Raw genomic sequence first — 6,071 nt, 5'->3', positions numbered from 1 at the left:
CATAGAGTAGTTTATTAGTAAAACTCAATAGAACATTTAAGCTGTGATAAAGCAATTTCAGTTCCCCTCCACTCAAAAACTGAGTTTGGGAATAAGGAATCGTGCCACAGAAAATAAACAAACACAGGGCAAACAACTGTGCAGAATAATCTGAGCAAATTTAATGATATCTTTGTTATCTAAATATATCACAGAAGTTCATAAATAAATATAAAACGAGGCCACTTCTGCTATTTTTTTTAATTTGGGGAAAGAGGGTCATTTTCATAAAGTTGTATTGTCTATGTTAACATCTAATAGATTTATTATTGCTATTTTTAAATCAACTCCTACATATTTTAAATTTTTCTCAGTCTTATTTTAAATGACTTTTATTTTTTTCCCCTATAGTTGGCTCACAGTGTTCTGTCAATTTCTACTGTTCAGCAACGTGACCCAGTCACACACACATGTATGTACATTCTCTTTCTCGCATCATCCTTCATCATTTCCATCATAGGTGAGTAGATGTATTTCCCTGTTCTTTATAGCAGGATCTCATTGCTTATCCACTCCAAATGCAATTATTAATTTCTCACATGGAAACTATCAATAGCTATAACCCAGATAAACAAGAGCTCTTCGGTGTCACCTATAATTTTTAAGACCATAAAGGGTTTTGAGACCACAAGTTTTGAGAACCACTAACCTAAGCCTTTTAACCAGCCCAGTGGACAATGGTTACTGGTATTTGGAATGCTGACTTGGAAGTGCTAAGTGTTGCTGTCAGCAGACTTTTTTAATGAAGAGGGAAAGTGGATTTAAGATTTTCAAAATTCTGGAGTTCCCATGTGGCTCAGGAAAGAAATCTGACTAGCATCCATGAGGAGGCTGGTTCGATCCTTGGCCTTGCTCAGTGGGTCAAGGAACCAGTGTTGCTATGGCTGTGGTGTAAGCCAGCAGCTGGAGCTCCAATTCAGCCCCTAGCCTGAGAACCTCCATATGCTTCAGGTGCGGCCCCCCTAAAAAGAAAAGACTTTCAAAATTCTTAATATTGTGGGTTTATACAGTTATCACTTTAATTTCAGTTTATATTATTGGCTAATCAGCGCTTGCCTGGACAAGAACCTTCTCGTCCGACTCTGTTTCTTCACCTGTAAAACGCAAATAAGATTTGCTTCCTAATGAAGCTTTCATTTCTTTACTCTCATGAAAGCAGAAGGTAATCAGGCCTTGAAATATTTCTACCACAATTTAATTATTCGCCTCCAGTCCCTCAAGGTATTCCTTGTCTCTTGATATTGGTAATTATCTCCTTTAGCCAAATTAAATGTGTGATGTTTATTTTTAATTACCTGGGGTGTTAGAAGGAGTAATTGTTAAGTGTTGCTCAAGTACCTTGATGATGAAAAATGCTATGTAATCATCACTGTGGGAAAAATGACTTTGCATGCACTTGGCTAAAATCTCTCCTTGGGCTTGTGGAGTTAAATGTGAACATTCAGGACTTTGGGGATGAACGTGGTGATGGAGGCTTAGCTTCTCCTGTGAGTCATGTAAGAGCATCAGGGAGGAAGACCCAATCAGTGGACGTGATGGTCAGCAAAATTGGGAGCAGATCCACAGCCTTCAAAACATGAATCAGGGCTGCCAAGGGCAGCTGAAATCAGACAGAAGCCCTAAAGGAGGAGGAGGGGAAGGGATGGGAGGCAGAGCCGCAACATGGTCCAGGAAGCCATGGTGAACAGAAGCTTCCTAAGTGGGGAACACACCTTGAAGACAAGGTGTGTTTCTCCTCTGGTCAGTGGACTTGGGTGAGCAGGACTGGAGGCAGTGGTCCTCCTGGAATCTGATTTAATTTCAGAGCAGTGGAGGAAGGAATCTATGCAAATAATTAAGCAGAGAAGCCAGAGGCATTTGTCTGCTAGGGCTGCCGAAACCAAATACCACCAACCAAGGGGTCTTTGTCTCCTAGGCTGGTGGCCAGAGGTCTGAAACGAGATATCTGCAGGGTTGGTTCCTCCTGAGGACTGTAAGGGAGATGCTGACAATCTTTTGGACACAGGGCAGTGGGCATCTCAGAGGATGCACTTTCCCGTGCGATCCAGAGCAGGCCGGCACAAGGGGTGATCACTGGCCTTTCCTGGAGACCTGGTTTCAGTGGATGCCACAAAGTATTCACACTAAGGTAACAGCAACTTAAGTACCCCCACCTCTGTCCTGTCATTCCAAAAAAGGCAGCTGGGGAGGGTGCCACTAATCTCCATTGGATTTAAGCTATAACAGTAACATTTTTAAGTAAAACTTCCCCTCTGGCAAGGCAGGGGGAAGGGGCATGGGAAAGCCAGTGTTACTTCAGCCTCTTCCATCACTGAACTGGTTAGAGAAATGGGAAGTGGCCTCAGTAAGCGTGGTGGAGAGCTGGTCCCAGTAAGCCTGCTGGTAAGCACTGGGCAAGGGGCCAGCCAGTCATGACGGGCTGATGCAGAGGAAGAGCCCAAGGAAATCTGCATGAGTGTGGCTGGCCTTCCTTCCACAGGGGCTTCAACAGGCCCATCACCTGGCCTCCGACCCTCTGTCCTTGGCAAAAGGCCCAGCTGGTGACTGCCAGCAGGAGAGAGGAAGAGGAAGGATGTGGGCATTGAACTCATCCTTCCCTGACTGGCTCAGTCCGCTGGGATCTTCTCCTCCTCTGAGCTCCGGGCCTTGCCACAGTAACCAGGGCTGCCATGAGGCACAACTCCAGAGGTCGCCACCCTCATGCACATCTAGGCTGGTTTTGTTCACTGTCTAAGTTTGTCTTACCACCTCGGCTAGACAGCTCCTGGTGGGCCAGGACAGGTGGGCAAATCTTTTTATAGACCAGACCACCTAGCACTAAGCCCAGCCTGATAAATATTTGCTGATAGATGGGCAATCCAGAAATGGTGTCAGGGACCCTGAATCACAGATTAAATGGACCGTTTAGTCTCATGAGAGCATCTATTTCAGAGCTCTGCAAACCTGATTCTGCCCAGCTTTGGCGTCTGGTACAAATACCAGTCATTCAGAAATGTAACCTTTCATGGCATTCCGAGCAGCCAGGTGACCTGATCCACGGCAGCTTTCTGCCCCTGCTCAGGTCCGTTTCTTCCTCCCGAAAGGGTGCAGTTTGGAGCAGGGATTTCACGAGCTGCAGGGAGAGCTCACACGCTCTGCAAAGCCCTGAGTGGGGGAGAGGGAGGGGGAGTCAGGGCCAGAACCACCGTTTATGCAGCCTCAGAGCCAGCCCAGGCCCGCAGTTCTCCCAGAAGCCCACGGCATTTCTCTCTGTGATTCTTTTTTTTTTTTTTTTTTTTTTTTTTTTTTTTTTAAGCACGAGACCTCAAAACCATACTTGAATGCTTCTCTTCTCATGTAAGAGTCTGAGTGGCTTAATGAACCTTACTGGGCCCTCTCAAGCCTGCCTGCCTTCAGTCTGGCAACTAACACAATAAAAACGCTTTTGGACACTTTCACAGCCCTGTCTGTATGCTGGGCTGCTGTGTTGGCATCAATTGTAAGTGAATAGAATACAATAGGGGAAAAAAAAGCAAAGATGCTGAGTTGAGAATTAGAAGACTGGTCAGAAGCCTTGAGCATGTTATTTCTCTGCGCTCTGCGTTGCCATTTGTAAGATGGAACGAGAGGGGCATGTCGCTCTCCTGCCATCCACAGGACACCTGTCCTGATCCATGTGTCCCTCTGGGGATGAAGCTAGGAAGGCAGGAGGGGCACTGAGCCCCACAGCCCTTCCCTGATGCCCTCAGCGTGGATGGCTGGGCTGGGTGTGTCACCTGTGGTCACAGGACAGCGGTGGTTATGTTCTTTCAGGTCACAGACTGAGTCTGGAATTGTCCTCGGGACACAGTCCCCAAGCTCTCTGGTTCCCAAATTAATTATTGAGATTGAGGGATTGATTCTTCTTTTCCAAAAATGCCTGTCTCCAAATGCCCAGGCGTGAGAGGGCCACCTTTCGTGTCTCCAGCTCCCTGGAGAGCAGGAGGGATCCAGCACCATCCACACCTTATCAACACGGGATCTGAGCTGTGTCTGCGACCTACACCACAGCTCACGGCAACACCAGATCCTTAACCCACTGAGCAAGGCCAGGGATCAAACCCGCATCCTTGTGGATACCAGTTGTGTTTGTTACCCCCGAGCCACAACAGGAACAGCTATTCTTAAACATCTGAAAGGAGACAGATAGCCGAGCATAGCCAAGCATGTGGAGCACCAGGGAATTCAGGGATCCTGGGTCTTCGAGCTAAAACAACCCTGCAAATTAGGAGACCCGTGGAATTGGGGGCTGGAAAGAGGTCTTGGGCAAGTGAAACTGAAGAATCTTTAGTCCTTTGCCTTTTTGTTTTCAAGATCTGAGCTTTTAAGCCTCTCTCTTTATCCTATGAATATAAACTTGCCAAACACCTGGACTATCGTTTTCAAAAGTAATAATGCAGATTCCATTCGTGTTTGTTCCTTTTGGGTGAGCAGGGGGTGGGCGGGACAGGTTGACCTTCTTTTAACAGTTTATAAAATGGAGAATGTTGTCTTCTGAAGTCCAAGAGAAGCATAAGGAGCCTAGCAGATCCTTCTGCCAGATCCTTCTGGCAGGGGCTGAGGGGGCTAGAAGTGAGTTGGGCTGGGAGTGAGGGGGGTCTCTGCCCCAATAATGGAGATCAGTGAAAATTACGGAGAAGACAAGCAAAGTTTCCTAGAATCTTCTGCTCTTGGACCATCCCAGGGCATGGGGCTCTGGGCTTGATGAATTACAGTGACTATGAGACTTTGAAAAAAGCTGCTGGTCCTCTCTGGTTGCTGCCTTGAGAAGGGCTGGACAGCAAGCGTCAAACCCTTTCAGCCCCGACGTAGAGCACAGCGCTCTTCTTTCTTCACTCTGTGCATCTGTTTTCTTCTTGCTTCTGGCCTGTGCTGACATGCAGGAGGGACCAGCTGCTTCATAGCAGGAGCTTCTGACTGCTCATCCGGCATCCAGCCTTATATCTAGAGCAGCTGCTGAGGGCCTTTCTGGGCCAGGCGACCCGCACAGGCTGCCAAGCGTGAGGAGTGCCCTGGCTTCGCAGCTGGCCTCTTAGTTGGCCTCTTGAAAGCTGCACTGTGGCACTGTCTCATCTTTCTCCTCCCATAGTTTGCAGCCAGGCAAGGAGAGCTAAGCTTAGAGCAAGGAGCGGCACTCGCCTCTCGGGCATCCTCGGGCTTCTGCCTTCAGGGCAGGTAGTGAGCGCCTGCTCTGGAGATTTTGCAGCTGGTTTGAACTTTACCCGCTCTTCAGGTCACAGGGACCACAGCTGGGGAGCTGACGGTTCATACGGTACATCTTACCTGGCTCTTTGGGATGTGGTGGCAGATGAGCAGGGTCAGGGGTATGGGGCATACTCACAACACAAATGTAAGTTTTCAGGTGGCCTAGCAGTTAAGGATTTGGCATTGTCACTGCTGTGGTGTGGGTTTGATTCTTGGCCTAGAAACTTCTGCATGACTCGGGCACAGCCCAAATAAATAATCATTTTACTAATTGGGGGTAATATTTTGGGAAAATTAATGTGCTTTTTTCCTTTTTGCCTTTCTGAATACATAACATTCTCTAATTTTCTTCAGACATTCATTTACATGGGGGAGATGAAGATTGTTCTAGAAGGAATACAGAGGGGAAGAAAGCATTGATATTTACCTTTTGACAGGTAAGATTTATATAGCTTTGTTCAAACATGTCAGAAATACAGTAACTCTACATATTCAAAGTGTGCAGTCGGATGAGTTTTGACCTATTTATGCATCTGCGAAACTGTCATCACAAACAAGACAGTGAACATACTCATCACCCCCAAAAGTTTCCTTGCCCCCCAGCCAGTTCCCAGGCATCTACCTACTGGCTTTCTGTCACTATAGATCAATGTGCATTTTCTAGAAATCCACATACATGGGAGTCATACAGTATTTACGCGTGTTTTGTCTGTTCTCTTTTACCCGGCATAATTATGTTGGGACGCATTCTTGTCATTGTACAAATCAGTAGGTTATTCTTTTTTTTTTTTTTTTGCCATGCCGTGGCA

General features: G+C 46.8%; 1 long non-coding RNA gene across 1 annotated transcript; it reads left to right on the top strand.

The window, feature by feature from the left end:
- The first annotated feature begins 413 nt into the window (after positions 1 to 413).
- Positions 414 to 4,078, top strand: LOC125126880 (uncharacterized). The gene is made up of 3 exons (XR_007134817.1): positions 414 to 499; positions 1,955 to 2,167; positions 3,335 to 4,078. It is a non-coding gene; the product is annotated as an uncharacterized LOC125126880 (long non-coding RNA).
- Positions 4,079 to 6,071: the final 1,993 nt, after the last annotated feature.

This window comes from Phacochoerus africanus, chromosome 5, assembly GCF_016906955.1.
Source record: "Phacochoerus africanus isolate WHEZ1 chromosome 5, ROS_Pafr_v1, whole genome shotgun sequence".
NCBI classification, from domain to species: Eukaryota; Metazoa; Chordata; class Mammalia; order Artiodactyla; family Suidae; genus Phacochoerus; species Phacochoerus africanus.
This window is presented reverse-complemented; position numbering and strand designations above follow the sequence as displayed.